Below are 20,605 nucleotides of genomic sequence, written 5' to 3' on the forward strand. Positions count from 1 at the left end.
TCACGATCCGCGCGATCTCCGTGATAGGATACCTGCACATGAAAAGAACAACACGAAAACAAGCGTAAAATCTAGTAGATGCAATTATATATCGATCAGAAAAGATATAACTCAACATAAAACATAAAGCAATGAGAGTGGAACCATAATGATAGTCATCTATTATTAATGAATAACAAAGAAGAATACAACCATTGTTCTGACGTCAAATCCTCCTTTGGCTGGGTAGTCAGCTACACAAGTCTTGCAAAGCTTGCTGGGATGAGGGACAAGCCTCTCTCTCTCTTTGGGTGACAAGAATCTCCTTACTTAGATTTGGCCTTATGGGTGCAAAGAAGGCTCTTGCAGCTTCAAGCTCTTGAATTCCTGGAGTTATGAGTATTATGACTGTGACTAGCTTACTCAAGGCATAGAGGTAAGCTTTTATAGATAGAGAGGGAAAGAGGTAGGATCAACCACATTATTCATGGGATTGGCTTTATCACTTGGAAACTTCCATGAAAGGTGGCAAACCACTTTCCCTTCTATGGAGATTCGAAGCCAAACCATCCGAGCTCAACATAGATTCAGTTGGTGAATGGGTTGAAGAGAACCTTCGGGAGTTTGGTCGTTGAAAACTTTACTCAATTCGGTTGGCGCGAGTGCGACTCTGGGACAGAGCGCCAATGGCGCGCCCTTTATAGAGTATTTCCCCCATTGGCGCGGGCAGTGAACTGTGAACCGTGCTAATGTAAAAAGAGTTGTTTTCATGAGGATTTTGCAGGAGATGTCTTCAGGGAAAATGAAGCTCATACTAAGAGGAATACGATGCAAGTGGTTTAAGGTCATGTCACTTCTCACAGGTCCCGGAATGAGTCCTCCAGTATGCAGATGAGGGATAACAGGGACGGTGACAAACGGTGACAAATTGTTGTGTAACAGAGGTATAAGCGATCTTTGTACCATAGTGAATCATTTTTCCAGCTAAATGTATCAGAAGTACTGGAATCTTGTTGTAGCAATCAAATAAGTGCCCACACTTCTTCGTCATTCTTCCATTCCTCGCTTGCTTCATTTATCCAATCTGGTTGGATAATAGAAATGGCACACAAGAATGCTTCCACATCCTCATCCTTTCTTGAGAGTGCATCTGCCACCACATTTTGCTTCCCTTTTTTGTAGATGATTTCAAAGTCATAACCCAACATCTTTGTGACCCACTTTTGTTGCTCTTCAGAGGATAATATTTGTTCTAAAAAGTATTTAAGGCTATCATGATCCGTTTTTACCTTGAAGTGTCTTCCCATTAGGTAGGGTCGACATTTCTTAAGTGCATGGAGTATTGCCAACATTTCCTTTTCGTAAATAGCTTTGCTTAAGAACTTTCCCTTGATTGGATGACTTTCAAAAGAAATGGGTCTTTCATCTTGCATTAGAACAGCACCAATTCCATTTCCTGAAGCATCACATTCCATAATAAAGGTTTTTGTGAAGTCCGGTGTAGCTAAGATCGGTGCTTGGCACATTGCCTCTTTAAGATGTTCAAATGACTTTGTTGCTTCCGGAGTCCATGAAAATGAATCTTTCTTCAATAATGTTGTTAGAGGTGCTGCTATTCTCCCATAATTCTTAACAAACTTGCGATAATACCCTGTCAACCCAAGAAATCCTCGCAGATGCTTTATGGATGTGGGGATTTTCCATTCCTTAATGGCTTTAATTTTGCTAGGGTCTACCTTAACTCCTTCATGAGATACAATATGACCCAAATATTCCACCTCCTGGACTCCAAAGAAACATTTGGATCTTTTTGCATATAACTGTTTCTCCTCCAATAGTTGTAGCACCCTGTCAACATGTTCAACATGATCCTTCCAAGACTTGCTGCAGATTAGTATATCATCAAAAAATACTAACACAAATTTTCTAAGGAATGGTTTGAAAATTGAATTCATCAAACCTTGAAATGTTGAAGGTGCATTGGTAAGGCCAAAAGGCATGACCAAAAATTCATAATGACCCTCATGAGTTCTAAATGCTATTTTCGGAATGTCTTCAATCTTCATTCTGATTTGATGATATCCCGAATGAAGATCCAACTTGGTGAAGTAAATTGATCCATGCAATTCATCCAGTAATTCATCAATGACAGGAATGGGGAACTTATCTTTAATAGTGAGCTTGTTGAGCTCCCTATAATCCGGACACATGTGCCATGATCCATCCTTCTTGTGCACCAATACTACTGGAGCTAAGAAAGAACTTTGACTCGGTTGAATTATACCAGCCTCTAGCATTTCTGCAACCATACGTTCAATTTCACTTTTTTGGGCATAGAGATATCTGTACAGCCTGATGTTTGGAGGAACACTTCCTGGAATCAGATGAATAGCATGATCATGATCACGCATAGGTGGGAGACCTTTGGGAGTCTCAAATACCTTGGAATGATTGTCCAGGACGTTTTGGAGATCTGGAGAAATAGATGATTCCAATGTGGAAACATCTGGCAAACATAATTGTGCAATTACACCTCTTTGATCCTTTTTAAGAAGCTTAGTCATGCCATTAGAGCTGATTATCTTTCCTGGTTTCCCTGCAATACCCCTTAATTCAACTTCCTTTCCTTCCGTAGAAAAATTGATGAAAACTTCTTGAAAATTAAAAGCTATTGTACCCAAGGATTGTAGCCATTGGACTCCTAGTACAACATCAGCACCTCCCATTGGAATGGAAAGCATTGGGCTAGTCAATACATATTCTCCCATGGATAGCTTGATATTATGGCACTTTCCTGAGAAATTTATTGTTCCTCCATTTGCAATCATCACTTGACACTCTGGTGCTGGATATAGGAAGCAATTCAATTCTTTTGCTACGCTACAATGAATAAAATTGTGGGTGCTTCCTGAATCAATCAACACTATTACCTTTTTCTTCTTGATTTGTCCTTCTATCTTGATGGTTTGAGGAGTGGTAATTCCCGCCAATGCATTACAAGATATGGTCGGATTTATTTTTTCTTCATCTAGGCTTTGTTCCTGGAGTATATCCTCTTCTTTTGACCTTTCTTGCTCCTTTTCTTCTTCCTCTTCACAATCTATGTAGAATAATTTCTTCTCAGCACACTTATGACCTTTTGTGTATTTGCTATCACAACTGTAACAAAGCCATTTTGCTCTTTTTTCTTCCAATTGTTGTGGTGTCAACCTTGTAGGTTGTGGAAGACTAGGGGCAACAACACTTCCGTCTTTATAGTTGTGAGTGGTATGCTTGCTAGTTGTGATAATTTTGCTTTCCATTTTTCTTGCTAACCTGAATGCCTTCTCTAATGAATCAGGTTCCCAAAGGCGGACATCATGTTGGATATTATCCTTTAAAGACCCTATGAACACATCAATCCTATGCTCCTCTGGAATATCTTTTACCCTTATGTTCAATTTTTGGAACTCCTCAATGTGCTCCATTACTGAACCCTTTTGTTTGAGACTTATCAATTGGCTAAAAAAAGTGTTGCTTTTTGTATCCTCATAATGTGCTATCAATTCTTCCGTAAAAATTGCCCAAGTGATAAATTGTTTACGAGAACAAAGCCATTGATACCATACAAACTGATTTGGTTCCAAATATATAGTTGCCATACGTACCTTTTGTGCATTTTTCACATTATTGAGATCGAAGAATTGCTCCATCTGTAATATCCATGTGGCGGGATCCTTGCCATCAAAATTCCTCATATCAATTTTTGGAATATGGTGATTCTTCAATCCAACATTAGCTTCTATGGAATCATGATTAACATTTGTTTTGTTCTCATCATCAGTTTCCTTTAGTACCCTTTCACCCTTAGGGACCATTTCTTGTAGCAACTTATTCATATTTATCTTCAATTCATCCATGTCTGTCTTCAAATCTCTCTTCAAATCATCCATCTTAGATTCTGTTCCTTTTTGTGCAAGGGACAGGTGTTGCACTTGGTCTTGTAATTTTGATATATCATGTTTCATTTCTTCCTCTTCTTCATGAGTCATGCTAGAGCTTTTAGGTTCCTTACTAGGTGTTTGCATTTTCTTTCCTCGGGGCATCAGTTACCAATAATAATGCTCTACTATGCCCTTTGAATTCCTTCAAAATAAATTTTCAAACCAAGCTTAAGCAAAACTTTAAGAAAATCTACACACCGTTTTTCACTTTGTAGGAGCTTGATATTGCCTCTGATTTATCTCTCTACTTTCCAATCATCTAGTTCTAAATTTGTGAGCTGTAGTAGCCCTCTATGTCCTCTTTCCAATTCCACAAATCTGACCCCAATTGGATTCTCCAAGGAAGAGTTATGTGAAATCTCCCACGGTGACTTTCTTTTAGACTAGTTCAGTAGAGCGAACTTGTACGACATGCCACGAGTCACTGTTTCAACCTTTGGATCTGAAACATGCATACAAGAAACTATAGTCTGTCCTCTTTCTGTAGCTTCTTATGAAATTTCAATCCGATCCCCAGAGAGAAAGTTATGACGATTTTCCCCAGGTCACTTGTTTTGAATGTAATTCAAGAGTCAGCAAAAAGACCAACTTCCTCAGATCATATCTCCACAAATATCGTGTGAAAAGCTCTGAAATTTGGATCCAAGATTCAGTGTGATTTATTCTCAAATGGGTTTTTTTTGCGACTTCTGAAACTTCATAGAAAAAAGTTATAGCGAAAATGGCACGATGACCTGTTTGGAGCAGCAAAACCCTAGAATCCAAAGCTCTAATACCAAATGTTATGAAACCAACTCAAGAAATGATAGAGAAGATAGATCAACGCCTTAGAATTCAGCCTCTTCAAGGGGGCAACCTCCTTTACATTACATAAATGAACAATTCTTGGATGATTCAAATGACAAAACCTCCTTTCTATATATAGGAGCATATGGAGTCACAATATAATCTAGCCGACCTAACAATAATAATATAAAGCCACAAAAATAACAATAGAGGGATTCTATGGGGCACAAAAATAACAATATGGGGGTAATAGGGGCACAACAATATAAATAAGGGGTATAACTACAATAGTAATGGGGTAATCACTAGTATTATAGGGACCCAACATACTATGAGTTCAGTCTTTCGACTCTCTCGGGTGCTCCCGACTCGAATACCTGACACCCCAGCCCCCCCTGGCGTACGTAGTAGAGGCTTCTAGCACAATGGGACATGGAAACCCTAGATTTCACACACTTGGGAAACTATCATCATGGTAGGGCAGGTAAACCCCGCTTTCCCCGCACTTGGATGGCTCTCGTCGCAATGAGGCATGGAAACCCCAAGTTCCAGAGACAGACCAGGCAAGTGGTTTCCACCCCACCGCGAAATGGAAACCCTAAGTTCACAAGAATTGGGCAGTTCTTCATCGTTCCACAACATGGAAACCATGAGTTCCATAAAATTTAGCGATTTTTGTCATGTTGCGACATGGAAACCCAATTTCCCTGTACCGGGGCTGCAGTTTTCGCCCGGGCAGGAGATGGAGACCCTAGAGGTTCCTAGAATTAGGCGGTTTCCCTCATGCCATGAAACAGAAGCCCCCGGGTTCTACGGAATTGGGCAGTCCTCTGTCATTCCATGGCATGGAAACCTGAGTTCCCTGCATCGAGGTTGTGGTTTCTGTCATGGCGGGACATGGAAGACCTCAAGTTTCCCATAATTTGGTGGATTCCATCATGCCATGGAATGGAAATCCCCGTGTTCGGTAGACTTGGGCAGTCGTTTCCTGTCACGTGACATGGAAACCTGAAGCTCCCCAAACTTGGGAAGTCATTCCCTATGGCATGATGACATGGAAACCGAAAGCTCCCCATACTTGGGCGACAATTTTAGCCACAGCATGAGTGACATGGGAACCCCGCGTTTCCCAGACTTGGGTAGAAATTTTTGTTGTGACACGAAATGGAAACCCTGTGTGTCCACTGACTTGGGTAGCAGTTTCCATCGCACTGCGAAATGGACACCCTGAGTTCCCTGGACTTTGGCGGCTTTTCGTCACCCCACGACATGGAAATCCGAAGTTCCATAGACTCTAGGGTGATTCAGGTGGAAACCCCATGTTTCCCAGACTTGGGTGGTTTCCGTCGGTGGTTCTAGCTACACTGCAACATGGAAACCGTGAGTTCCCCATACTTGGGCAGCGGTTTTGAAAAACCCCAAGTTCTCGAGACTTGTGAGTCGGTTTGCATCGTCATGGAAACCCCAAGTTCCCCGCGTTGGGGCATTATTGAAAACCTCACATTTCCATTGTTCCGTAAAATGCGGAAACCCGTGGTTCCATCAAGGGCGGGACATGGAAACCCCAATATTCCCAGGCTTGGGCGCTAAGGTGAGACATGGAACCTTGAGTTGCCCTAGGCTTGGGCGCCGCTGGTTTCGATCGTGGCACGACATTGAAACCCCACGTTTCCTAGGCTTGGGTGCTAGGGTACGACATGGAAACCCCAAGTTTCCCCAGGCTTGGGCACTGTCGGTTTCGGTCGTGGCATGACATGGAAACCCCAAGTTTCCCTAGGCTTGGGTGTTGGGGCACGACTTGGAAAACCCAAATTTTTGGTGCAGCATGGAAACCCCAATTTTTTTGCACTAGGCGGAAGCCCCAAGTTTTAGGCGCCGGGTGGAAACCCCAAATTTTGGGTGCAACATGGAAACCCCAATTTTTTTTTGCATTGGGCGGAACCCCCAAATTTTAGGCACTGGGTGGAAACCCCAAATTTTTGGTGCGACATGGAAGCCCCAAATTTTAGGCGCTGGGTGGAAACCCCAAATTTTGGGCACTAGGGTGCGGCATGGAAACCCTAATTTTTCCCATGCTTGAGATCCTTTTTTGTCGCAACGTGGAAACCCCAAATTTTGGGTACGGGGGCGTGACATGGAAACCCCAAAGTTTTGTAAACTGAGGCGCGACATGGAAACCCCAAAATTTCGGGTGATGGAGCATGACATGGAAACCCTAATTTTCCTGAGCTTTGGCACCTTTTCCATTGCGGCATGGAAACCCCAAATTTTCCACCCCCAAGTAATAAAAAATTGTCGTCTAGAGGAAGAGGCAGAGGCGATAGAGCAGGAGGGTTGTCCGAATTTGTTTGTGACAAGAGCGAAGCTCTGAATCGAGGTGACCAAGGGTTGAATCTTAGTGGATTCTGGTAGTAAGGCCACTCTGCCACTTACAACACCTCGTCACTTATTTAAGTCATCTGCAAAGGATTCTTGTCAACGACCATTTGGAATTGAACTTCAAAGCTACCCCGACCGAGATTTTTCACGGTTGCGGTTTACAAATGACACGGGTCCGTGGGGGTGACAAAGTGATGCCCCTACTGTGGGTCTAAATACAGTCGAAGAGTGACATGCGCCACTTCTAGCATGGATTCTAACCTAGAGGCGTTCAGTCATAATCCAAAACACGGTAGCTTCGCGCTACTGGCTTTTCAACCAAGTACGATGACTAATTGTGGGAATCAACGGTTCCTCTCATACTAAGTTGAATTACTATTGCGGTGCAGTTCATCAGTTGGGTAAAACTAACCTGTCTCACGATGGTCTAAATCCATCTCATGTTCCCTATTGGTGGGTGAACAATCCAACACTTGGTGAATTCTACTTCACAATGATATGAAGAGCCGACATCGAAGGATCAAAAAGCAATGTCGCTATGAATGCTTGGCTGCCACAAACCAGTTATCCCTGTCGTAACTTTTCTGACACCTCTAGCTTCAAATTCCAAAAATCTAAAGGATCGATAGGACACACTTTCACGGTTTGTATTCATATTGAAAATAAAAATCAAATGAGCTTTTACCCTTTTGTTCCACATGAGATTTCTGTTCTCGTTGAGCTCATCTTAGGACACCTATGTTATCTTTTAACAGATGTGCCACCCTAGCCAAACTCCCCACTTGACAATGTCTTCTGCCTAGATTGACCCACCAAAACATGCCTTAAGGCCAAAAATAGGGGTAGTGCCCCGTCTCTACCCCATGGAATAAGTAAAATAACGTTAAAGTAGTGGTATTTCACTTGCACTAAAAACGGCTCCCACTTATTCTACACCTCTCAAGTCATTTCACAAAGTCAGACTAGAGTCAAGTTCAACAAGGTCTTCTTTCCCTGCTGATTCTAGAAAGTTTGTTCCCTTGGCTGTGGTTTTTCTAGATAGTAGATAGGGATAGTGTGAATCTCATTAATCCATTCATGTGTGTCACTAATTAGATGACAAGGCATTTGACTACCTTAAGAGAGTCATAGTTACTCCTGCCTTTTACCTGTGCTTGGTTGAATTTCTTCACTTTGATATTCAGAGCACTGGGTAGAAATAACATTGCATCAACATCTGTAGGGACCATCACAATGCTTTGTTTTAATTAAACAGTTGAATTCCCCTTGTCCGTACCAGTTCTGAGTCGACTGTTCGACACCTAGGGAAAAGCCCCCGACAGGGGGAATTCTACGCTCGTAGCCCAATCGACACGCGACTGCCCGCCCTTGCCACGAGAGCAGTGCAAGAAAACTAATGATAGCCCACGAGTTGAGGGCGCAGACCCCTAGGCCCAACCCGTAGAGCCAATCCTTTTCTTGAAGTTACGGATCCGTTTTACCGACTTCCCTTACCTACATTGTTCTATTAACTAGAGGTTGTTCACCTTGGAGACCTGATGCGGTTATGAGTACGACCGAGAATGAACAGTACTCAGTCCTCTAAATTTTCCAGCTGCTGGATCCTATCTCTTGGTGAACCGATTCCAGGGTGGGAAAGATATTGAAAAGAAAAGATAACTCTTCCCAAGGCCCCTGATGACATCTCTAGATTTCCTAAACGTTGTCACCCGCTGCCATGTATTGATTGGGGAATATTAACCCAATTCCCTTTCGATACTCGTGCAGAGTGTACCCTTGATACAAGGCTTCCCCATCTCTTAGGATCAACTAACCCATGTCCAAGTGTTGTTCACATGGAACCTTTCCCCACTTTAGTCTTCAAAGTTCTCATTTGAATATTTACTACTACCACCAAGTTCTGCACCGAGGTCTGATCCACCCAAGCTCACGCCTGAGGCTTCTCAATGACCCCCATGTCATCCTACTCATCGAAGCCAGGCAATTGCTCTGACGGTCAAGTATAGGTTGTGTGCTTCAGTGCCATCCATTTTCAGGGCTAGTTGATTTGGCAGGTGAGTTGTTACACACTCCTTAGCGGATTTCAACTTCCCGTCATGTTGTCTTAATCAACCAACACCCTTTGTGAGATCTAGGTTAGCATGCAATTTGGCACCGTAACTTGAATTTTGGTTCATCTCACATCGCCAGTTCTGCTTACCATATATGGCCCACTTGGAGCTCTCAATTCCATGGCATGACTTAATGGAGCAGCCACACCCTCTTACCTATTTAAAGTTTGAGAATAGGTCAAGGGAATTACGTCTCCGATGCCTATAATCATTTGCTTTACCTGATAAAACTCGCGCGTGAGCTGCAGGTATCATGAGGGAAACTTCGGAGGAAACCAGCTACTAGATGGTTTGATTAGTCTTTCACCACTATACCCAAGTCAGATGAACAATTTGCACGTCAATATTGCTACGAGCCTGCACGAGAGTTTCCTTTGGCTTCACCCTGCTCAGGCATATTTCACCATCTTCCGGGTCCTAAAAGGTGTGCTCGCACTTGAACCCTTCACATAAGCTCAAGGTCAGTCAACGATGCACCCCCCTAGAGAGGGGATATCACTCGTCAGCTTCCTGGTGCCTCTCTGGTTTTCAATCCTGCCGACTCACACACATGTTAGACTCCTTGGTTCGTGTTTCAAGACGGGTCGAACGGAAAGCCCACCAACCAACACCATGAGTGAATAGGTGCACATGGCCCGCCAAAAGGGCACACGCTTTGTTCATTGACCACTGCAATGGTAAATCAACATGAAGTAATCCACCCACGCTTGTGACGATGCAGTAGTCCATGTTGGTTTTCACTTGAAGTCAAGTGGCATACTAGCCTAAGCCATTCTACATCCGACTGAGACGCATCGACAGCCTCCATCCACTTCCTTCCTGGTAATTTCAAGCACTTTTTAACTCTCTTTTCAAAGTCCTTTCCATCTTTCCCTCACGGTACTTGTTTGCTATCAGTCTCTGGCCCGTATTTAGCCTTGGATGAAATTTACCACCCAATTAAGGCTACATTCCCAAAACAACCTGAGTTGCCGACAACGCCTTGTGATGCGGTAGGGTCCTGGCCCGATGGGGCTGTCACCTTGTCAGGCACCCCCTTCCAAGGGACTTGGCCCAGGTCCACTGCTGAGGATGCTTCTACAGAATATAATTCAGGTGACACTGCCACCCAATTTTCATGCTTTCTCTTCCTAGTTCGCTTGCCACTACTAGGGGAATCCGTGTCAGTTTCCTTTCCTCTGCTTAATTATATGCTTAAGCTCAGCGGGTGTTCTCACCTAAGCTGAGGTCACAAAGTTGGAGCTAAATCCACCCTACCTAATGGGAGGACAAGAGAGAGTAAATCATGTTCGAGCGATGCCACACAAAGCCCGCATCAGCTAATGCTGATTGCCCATCCAAGGGGACAAGATCATCGCTCACCGACGCATGCCATGAAACATCGCTCAAGGTATTTCAGCCAACCGCACTACATTGGACACAGACGACTAGCTCCGCTGCTCCCTAACATATTGCAAGGAGCGCATTTGAATTGGATGTGATGCCTAGATAGAAGTGCCCTCGACCGAGGCCTCGAGCACAAATTGCATTCAAAAACTCGATGATTCACAGGATTCTGCAATTCACATTAAGTATCGCATTTTGCTACATTTTTCATCATAACAAGAGCCAAGATATTCGTTGTTGAGAGTTGTTTCCACGTATTACTGAAAACTTCGGCACAACACTAAATAGGGGCACACCCCCACAATAAATGTAAGGCTAAGGGCCAAAAGGAGGAAAGGAGGAAAAACGCATGAAAGAAAGAGAAACAAAGGTGTCTACCCTCCTCACAAGAGGAGGCTCAAATAGAGAACAATCTCCTCGATCCGCACACCCTTGCAAAAAGGGGGGAAATGCATGGAACAACAATCGAGAAGGACTAGGGTGGCCACCCCAGGAGCTCGCACTGCTTTTAATCCTTCCCGAACACTAGTCCACAACAATTCCCCCTTTTCTCTATAAAGATAGGGATCGAAAGGAAGAAGGGAAGAAAACAAGGTGAAAGAAATAGAGATCAAACGTGGCTACCGTCTCACAAGGGGAGGCTCAAACAAAGCACAAGCCTCCCAAGCACCATGCCTTCACAAAAAGGGCGGAATTGAAGGGGACGACGATCGAGAAGGACTAGGGTGGCCACCCCAGTAGCTCACACTGCATTTCGTCCTTCCTGAACACCAATCCACAACAATTTCACCTTTTCTCCATAAAGCTAGGGGCCAAAAGGAAGAAGGGAAGAAAACAACATGAAAGAAAGGGATATCAAGTGGCTACTAGCTCACAAGGGGAGGCTTCAAACAGAGAACAAGGTTTCCCAATCCTGTGCCTTCGCAGAAAGGGGGGAACTACGGGGGATGTCGATCGAGAAGGACTAGGTTGGCCACCCTAGGAACTCGCACTACTTTTCATCCTTCCCGAACACCAATCCACAAAAATCCCACCTTTTCTTCGTAAGGCTAGGGGCCAAAAGGAAGAAGGGAAGAAAACAACATGAAAGAAAGAGAGATATCAAATGTGTCTACCAGCTCACAAGGGGAGGCTCAAATAGAGAAAAAGCTTCCCCAACCCCGTGCCTTCATAAAAAGGGGGGAATTTCAGGGGACTATGATCGAGAAGGAATAGGGTGGCCACCCCCAAAACTTGCACTGATTTTCGCCCTTCTTGAAAACCAATCCACAGCAATCCCACCTTTTCTTCGTAAAGCTAGGGGCCAAAAGCAAGTAGGGAAGAAAACAAAATGAAAGAAAGAGACATCAAACATGGCTACTGGCTCACAAGGTGAGGCTCAAATAGAGAACAAGCTTCCTAAACCCCATACCTTTGCAAAAAATGGGTACTGCAGGGGACAACAATTGAGATGGAATAAGGTGGCCACCCTGGGAACTCATACTACTTTTCGTCCTTTCCAAACACCAATCCACAACAATCCCACCTCTTCTCCATAAAGTTATTAGCAAAAGGAAGAAGGGAAGAAAACAACACCGAAGAAACAAAGATCCTAAGAAAAGAGAGAAGCTCAACAGCACACCGAGTAGATGTTTTCCAACCAAAAAGAAATCAAACAAGGCACCCATTCAAAAAGAATCCCACCTCTTCACACCCTCCCACATACATTACGGCACAACACCCTTTCTATCTTTACAACATAACAAACAACAATCAACAACCAAGCAAATAAATCACAACCTAAACTTGATCACTAGAAAAGACAAGGGCTGCGATGAGACTAGTGTGTGGAGCATGTTACTGAGAGGTAAACAACCCCCCAACCCAGCACAAGGCTTCAAGAGACAAATAGATTATTAATAACAAACCCACCCTGATATTGCACCCCTCCATGTACAAAACACCCAACAACCTTTCTAGCGAGAAAGTCAACGGGGGTCAAGAATCAAACTCCAAAGAGGAGTTGTCACGGGCCGACACTCAATGCTAGAGAAAGTCATGGGGCAACAAATACATCGATGGTGCAAGGCCACTAAAGAGAGGGACGTCCACAAAGTGCACACCATGAAACAAAGAAATGACCAAGTCCCACAAAAAACCCACAATCCAAAGGGAGGAACAAAGACACAACCCGCTACTTCTTTTTCCCTTAGAAGGGGAGTGGCTCACTAGAGGACAAGGAATTCCCTCGATGGTAAAGGTAGGAGATAAGATAGCCACCCTCATGCCCATCGGCGGGGAAAATTGTGATCTCGATGGACCTTAGACCAAGGGAGGGGTTTTCCATTACCTGGACAACTAGCCCTTCCGCGAGGGCATGTCGAGGAATGGTCGGGAGGACTAGGGTGGCCAGCCCAACTGGTTGAACCACTCTTCATCCATCCCATACTGACCCCACCCTAAAAATATACCATCACGGAAGGTTTGAGCTACCACGTGCACGCACAACCACTCCCTTGACCCAACCACCAGCAAAAAATCTCACCCAAGCAACACATCAACCACCATCGCCTTTTCGAGAGAACCAACTATGGAAGCCCGCACCCTTGGCCCATGCCTTCCAATGAACAAAAGACCGAGCACTGCCACTACGAATGAGTCTAAATTTATCCATCGTATTTCCCAAGCACCTCAACTGTAGCAACCATGCCCAACCGAACAGATCATCGGAAGGGCTCCCAAGAAACAAGCTTCCGACCCCCTACAGAAACACATTGGGGGAATAAAAACAAATGATGGGTGGGACAAGCACAAGCATGGCTTGCAGGCACACACACGAAAAAACAAGTGTTACCACAAGACAATCAACCAACAATGTTCCTGCCAAACACCAAACCCGCTCCCCTAGAGACAAACCACACTGTCCCACATTGCAATCGAAACCCAACCAACTCGAACCAAAAAAAGAAAACCCCTGCTATCAGTGATCGTATCGCAGGTTCACCTATGGTACCCTTGTTATGACTTCTTGTTCCTCTAAATGATAAGGTTCAATGAACTTCTCATGACATCGATGGCGGCGAACCACCATCGTCGAGGCAATCTGAACACTTCACCTGATCATTCAATTGGTAGGAGCGATGGGCAGTGTGTACAAAGGGAAGGGACATAGTCAACACGAGTTGATGACACACACTTACTAGGAATTCCTTGTTGAAGACCAATAATTGCAATGGTCTATCCCCATCATGATGTAATTTGAGAAGATTTCTCGATCCTCTCGAACCAGGAAGAAAAACGCGTTGGCTACATCAGTGTAGCATGTGTGTGGCCCAAAACATCTAAGGGCATTATAGACCTGTTATTGCCTCAAACTTCCATGGCCTAAACAGCCATATTCCCTCTAAGAAGCTAGCTGCGAAGGGGAACCTCCACATAGATAGTTAGCATGTTGAGGTCTCGTTCGTTATCAGAATTAACCAGACAAATCACTCCACCAACTAAGAACAGCCATGCACCACCACCCATAGAATGAGGAAAGAGCTCTCAATCTATCAATCCTTACTATGTCTGGACTTGGTAAGTTTCCCCGTGTTGAGTCAAATTAAGCCGCAGGCTCCACTCCTAGTGGTGCCCTTCCATCAATTCCTTTAAATTTTAGCCTTGCGACCATACTCCCCCTAGAACCCAAACACTCTAATTTCTCATAATGTGCTGGCAGAGTCCTTAGAACAACATCCGCCGATCCCTAGTCAGCATCGTTTATGGTTGAGACTAGGATGGTATCTGATCATCTTCGAGCCCCCAACTTTCTTTATTGATTACTGAAAACATCCTTGGGAAATGCTTTTGCAGTGGTCCATCTTTCATAAATCCAAGAATTTCACCTCTGACAATGAAATACGAATGCCCCCAACAGTCCCTATTAATCATTACTTTGATCCCGAAGGCCAACACAATAGGACCAGACTCCTATCACGTTATTTCATGCTAATGTATTCAGAGCATAAGATTTCTTTGAGCACTATAATTTTTTCAAAGTAACAGTGTCAGAGCCACGACCTAGCCAATTAAGGCCAGGAGCACGCTGCTAACAAAAGGGATGGAAGGGCAGGTGCACACTGAGTAGGCAGATCGACCTTTACGACCCAAGATCCAACTACGAGCTTTTTAACTGCAAAAACTTAAGTATACGCTATTGGAGCTGGAATTACCGCGGCTACTGGCACCAAACTTGCCCTCCAATGGATCGTCATTAAGGGATTTAGATTGTACTCATTCCAATTACCAGACTCGATGAGCCCAGTATTGTTATTTATTGTCACTACCTCCACATGTCAGGATTGGGTAATTTTCATGCCTACTACCTTCCTTGGATGTGGTAGCCATTTCTCAGACTCCCTCTCCGAAATCGAACCCTAATTCTCCATCACCTGTCACCACCATCGTAGGCCTCTTTCCTACCATCAAAAGTTGATAGGGTAGAAATTTGAATGAAGCATCACCAGCACAAGGGCTGTGCGATCCATCGATTATCACGATTCACTAGAAAAGTGAGCAAGCTTGCACCGGCCTTTTATTTAAAAAATGCATCCCTTCCAAAGAGTCAGGACTTGGTGCATGTATTAGCTCTAGAATTAATATGGTTATCCGAGTAGTATGGTACCATCAAAAAAACTATAACTGATTTAATGAGCCATCTGCAGTTTCACAGTTTGAATTAGTTCATACTTAGACATGCATGGCTTAATCTTTGAGACAAGCATATGACTACTGGCAGGATCAACCAGGTAGCACCCTCCCACTTCAAAGGGCATTCTGGGCACTCTCTTACCAAGAGCCAACCTGAACACCCATCAAGTCAAAGAGATGTCAAAATATCATGTAAAACTTTTATGCCTTGCACCTCTTGCATCCCAAGAAGGAAGCACACGCAACATGCCAAGGACATGGCGAACAAATGGGCAGACCTGCCAAGCCACAACACACCAGGGCCACTCCGGAGTTTGCAGCCACGGCCCAACCAACAAGAAAACGAGCAATCACTCACCCACTCCCTTAGAAATGATGCCTCCAAAGGCCTCCATGCCCCGCACCGAGGCCACCTAGGAGTCCACCCAGACAGCAACAATGGTGGACCTCGATCTCCTGATCACCTATGGCAGCCTCAATCCAAAGGAAATAAATGGAGAATGACCAACCACGCAACCTCTATATTATAAATGAGCCCCAAACCTCTCCGATTTACCCTGAGGCCACCTAGGAATCCACCCGAATAGCAACAACGATGGACCTCAATCTCCTGATCACTGCGGCAGCCTCGATGCAAAGGAAAAGGAAGGAAATAAAATGAGGACAACCGACTGCAAATCCTATCATAGAGAGGCCATACAAACCTCCCCACCCCACACCGATGCCACCTAGGAGTCCACCCAGATAGCAGCAACAGTGGACCTTGATCGGATGATCACCTACAGCAGCCTCGACACAAAGGCAAGGGAAGGAAATACCACAAGACAAACTGAGCCCGCAACTTCCCTTAGAAATGCCCCCCAACCCTCCCCTCCTCACACAGAGGCCACCTAGGAGTCCACCTAGACAGCAGCAATGATGGACCTCGATCACATGATCACCTGCAGTAGCCTCAATGCAAAGGAAACGGAAGGAAATAAAACAAGACCAACCAAGCCCATAACCTCTCTTAGAAATGCCCCTCGACCCTCCCCGCCATGCACCAAGGCCACCTAGGAGTCCACCCAGACAAAAGCAATGGTGGAGCTCGATCACTTGACTGCCTGCGACAACCATGATGAAAAAGGAAATAAATGCAAATCAAGAGGCTCACTACACAATACAAGAACATATCCAAACAGGAGGAGGGATCGGGCAACTCCGTACCCCATGCACCCTACGTACAAGCAACCTAGGAGATTTCCCACAGCTTTACCAACTAGACAATGAATAATTTTCCCCTATGGTCACCTCCACGTAAAGGAGGGAGGTTGAAGCATTCAACCTTGAAATCCTTCTTCCAGATAGCCCTAACCATTGACGTAGCAAGCCTCCTCCCCATTGGACCACGAGCGCATACACAATTGAAACAACAAATTCCTCCCAAACCTCCCCTCCCCACACAGTGGCTACCTAGGAGTCCACCCAGAAAACGGCAACGATGGACCTTGATTGCAAGATCTCTTGTGGTAGCCTTAATGCAAAGGAAATAGAAGGAAATAAAACAATACCATCCCAGCCCACAACCTCTCTCAGAAATTCCCCCCGACCCTCCCTAACATGCAACGAGGCCACCTAGGAGTCCACTCGGAGAGCAGAAATGGTGGACCTCGATCACTTGACCGCATGTGAAGGAAAAGGAAGGAAATAAATGCAAATCAAGAGACTCGCTACAAAATACAAGAACATATCCAAATAGGAGGAGGGATTGGGCAGCTCCCCACCCCACGCACCCTACTTATAGGCAACCTAGGAGATTTCCCACATCTTTTCCAACTAGACAATGAATAATTTTCACCTACAGCCACCTCCACACAAAGGAGGGAGGTCAAAGCATTCCACCTTGAAATCCTTCTTCCAGATAGCCCCCACCATCGATGCCTATAGTAGCAAGCCTCCTCCCCATTGGACCACAAGCGCATACACAATTGAAACAACAAATGCCCATAAACATTGTGACTTAACATTTCCAACCGCAAAAGCCTGCCACGCACGCAAGATGCAAGGGAAAAGCTGACCACTCGATCAAACATATGGGCCAACACATCTATCAAAACCTCAAAGCCAATGCAACCATGAATGATGTGCACTTTGAAAGGAATGCCAACCCTTAACTTTACAATAAGGAGAACAGCGCCTCACATCACCCGATGGAAAAAGCAAGCAAGAGGGAGGGTAGGTGGTTTACAACCAAAACCCTTCCACGTCCCTCTTAAATGTATGCATCTCAACTGAGAATGCAAACACAGAAAGAGTACAAGCACAAGAAACCGACACCATAAATAGCCGAACAACGAAGAGGGTAGCTGTTACACAGTAATTTGTCACTGTCTCCCTGTCAGTCTTCCTACTGTGTCATGAGTTCAAATTAATCATGCTCATTCTCTCTAATGTTGCCAAATGACCCACTTTGTCAAAGTTTTACTATCATCGCGACTTTTGTCCAAATAACCGCACTGATGGGCGCTCCATAACAGACTGAATGCGCTGCCAGCGCGGAAGCACACGTGTTTCCCGCGCTAGTCGAATTTCATGATCCAGCGCATCCTATGTTTATATTGAGTCGCGCTGACACAAACTTCTCTGTTATTCAGATGCGATGTCAGTGCTCCAGTGCAGTTATACACCCACGCTGATCTTGTTTGGGCGAGTTTGTTCTAACAGCCAGCCTTCCAGATGACTCCAGACCTGGTTGTTGGCCTTGTAAATGTTGCCCTCCCTTCTATGGCATGTTTGTTTCGTCATTTGAGCCACCTTCCTTGGAGATAAGCTTATCCTCCCACCATTCATGGAGACTCCTTCTCCTATTTAAGCCTCTACCATTGCCATGAGCAGCTAGTTTTTGATAGTGTGGAGTTGATAGTGCTTAGAGTGCTGCTGCTAGTAGGTAGTTGGTGTGACAAGTGTGGGATTGCTAGAGAGCTTAAGGAAGGTTGTGAAGTGTTTCTTTCTTCTGTGAACTTGTGTGAGAGAGAGTTTTTGTCTTGGGAGATCTACCTCTAAGGGTGAATGCTTAAGAGACTTGCTGGCTGGACCCTCTTGAGAAGGATTCGACGTCAGAACTTTGGTTGTACTCTTCTCTGTTATTGATTAATAATAGATGACTACTATTATGGTTCCACTCTCATTTGTCTTTGTAATGGTTAATGTGAGTTATCTCCTTTCTGACTGATGTATAATTGCATTTATTAGATTTCACGCTTTCGTTTGTGTTTCTCTTTGTGTGTGCAGGTGTCTATTCACGAGGATCGTGGAGGATTGTGACCGGCCAAAGTGAAGGAGCGAGAGCGACATCTCTTCATCAAACATTAGCATTGGAATCCAAGTAGGTTTTCATTGCCTACCTTTTATTTGCAATTAGGAACTTGAATGGTAGCATTGACAGATTGTTGCTAGACCCATTCTGGGCTAGTAGGGATCGCCTCTATCCGTAGAGGGGATTTACCTCTCCAACAGTAGCCATCACAGGGAGCCACACCACAACAACCCATACAACTCCAAGAACTTAGAGCAGAAGGGGAATTGTTCACATGTGCCTCCCAAGATAAGCATGGCCAACATTATCGCTCATGTGCTATTGAGTGGGTATGGAGAGAAGATGAAAATTGGCCACCCTACAAATGACCCAAGGCGGTTCTTGAGGTAAACCTTAAAAACCAACTCAATTACCAACCCACTTTTCACATGAAAGACACAACCCTCCCCACCAAATAGGGAGGATCAAAATTTTCTATTCACAACAACTAAGGGGCATGATAGTGACATGGGCATGACAGAGTTTTGGGGCTTCCATCTGGGACCACAACAATGAAGGCTCAAAGGAGCTTCGAGCAAACTTTTAACATTTTTATTGTTTGGATGGGCAAGAGGGATGGGGATGAGCATGGCCAACATTACCGCTCATGTGCTACCGAGTGGGGATGGAGAGAAGATGAAAATCGGCCACCCTACAAATGACCCAAGGTCATCATTCAGGAAAACCCAACAAAACAACTCAATTACCAACCCACCTTTCACACGGAAAGAAAACCTATCACTTGTATCATTTGGATGGGCATGAGGGACTAGGACAAGCCAAGGAGCCACACCACAACAACCCATACAACTCCAAGAACTTAGAGAGTAGAAGGGGAATTGTTCACATATGCCTCCTAGGATGAGCATGACCAACATTACTGCTCATGTGCTACCGAGTGGGGATGGAGAGAAGATGAAAATCAGCCACCCTACAAACGACCCAAGGCCATCGTTCAGGCAAACCCAAAAACACAACTCAATTACCAACCCACCTTTCACACGAAAAGAAAACCTGTCACTTGTATCATTTGGATGGGCATGAGGGGACCAGGACGAGCCAGGGAGCCACACCACAACAACCCATAAAACTCTAAGAACTTAGAGAGCATAAGGGGAATTGTTCACATATGCCTCCCGGGACGAGCACAACGAACATTACCGCTCGTGTGCTACTGAGTGGGGATGGAGAGAAGATGAAAATTGGCCACCCTACAAATGACCCAAGGCCATCATTTAGGCAAACCCGTAAACACAACTCGATTACCAGCCAACCTTTTACACGAAAAGAAAACCTGTCACTGGTATCATTTGGAGGGGCATGAAGGGACTAGGAGGAGTCAAGGAGACACTCCACAACAACCCATACAACTACAATATATTAGAGAGCAGAAGGGGAATTGTTCACATATGCTTCCCGGGAGGAGCACAACCAACATTAGCACTCATGTGCTATCGACTGGGGATGGAGAGAAGAGGAAAATCGACCACCCTACAAATGACCCAAGGCCATCATTCAGGTAAGCCCAAAAAAACAACTCAATTACCAACCCACCTTTCACACAGAGAGAAAACTTGTCACTTGTATTATTTGGATGGGCACGAGTGGGCCAAGATGAGCTCAGGAGCCACACCACAACAATCCATACAACTCCCCAAGAACTTGGAGAGAAAAAGGGGAATTGTTCAAATATGCCTCCTAGGACGAGCATGGCCAACCTTACATATCAAGTGCTACTGAGTGAGGATGGAGAGAAGATGAAAATCGGCCACCCTAAAAATGACCCAAGGCCATCCTTCACGGAAACCTAAAAGAAAACAACTCAATTACCAACCCACCTTTCACATGGAAAGAAAACCTATCACTTGTATCATTTGGATTGGCATAGGGACTAGGAGGAGCCCAGGAGCCACACCACAACATCCCATAAAAATCCAAGAACTTGGAGAGCAGAAGGGGAATTGTTCACATATGCC

General features: G+C 44.7%; 2 non-coding genes and 1 pseudogene across 2 annotated transcripts; all 3 read right to left on the reverse strand.

The window, feature by feature from the left end:
• Nucleotides 1-7,115: 7,115 nt before the first annotated feature.
• Nucleotides 7,116-10,469, reverse strand: LOC149152409 (25S ribosomal RNA). The gene has a single exon (XR_016263925.1). It is a non-coding gene; the product is annotated as a 25S ribosomal RNA (ribosomal RNA).
• A 247-nt stretch (nt 10,470-10,716) lies between these two features.
• Nucleotides 10,717-10,870, reverse strand: LOC149152410 (5.8S ribosomal RNA). Its single transcript, XR_016263915.1, has one exon. It is a non-coding gene; the product is annotated as a 5.8S ribosomal RNA (ribosomal RNA).
• A 2,714-nt stretch (nt 10,871-13,584) lies between these two features.
• LOC149152411 (18S ribosomal RNA) lies at nt 13,585-15,396 on the reverse strand (annotated as a pseudogene).
• Nucleotides 15,397-20,605: the final 5,209 nt, after the last annotated feature.

This window comes from Pinus tabuliformis, chromosome 9, assembly GCF_031772625.1.
Source record: "Pinus tabuliformis cultivar Carrire ecotype Pingquan chromosome 9, CPIR1, whole genome shotgun sequence".
NCBI classification, from domain to species: Eukaryota; Viridiplantae; Streptophyta; class Pinopsida; order Pinales; family Pinaceae; genus Pinus; species Pinus tabuliformis.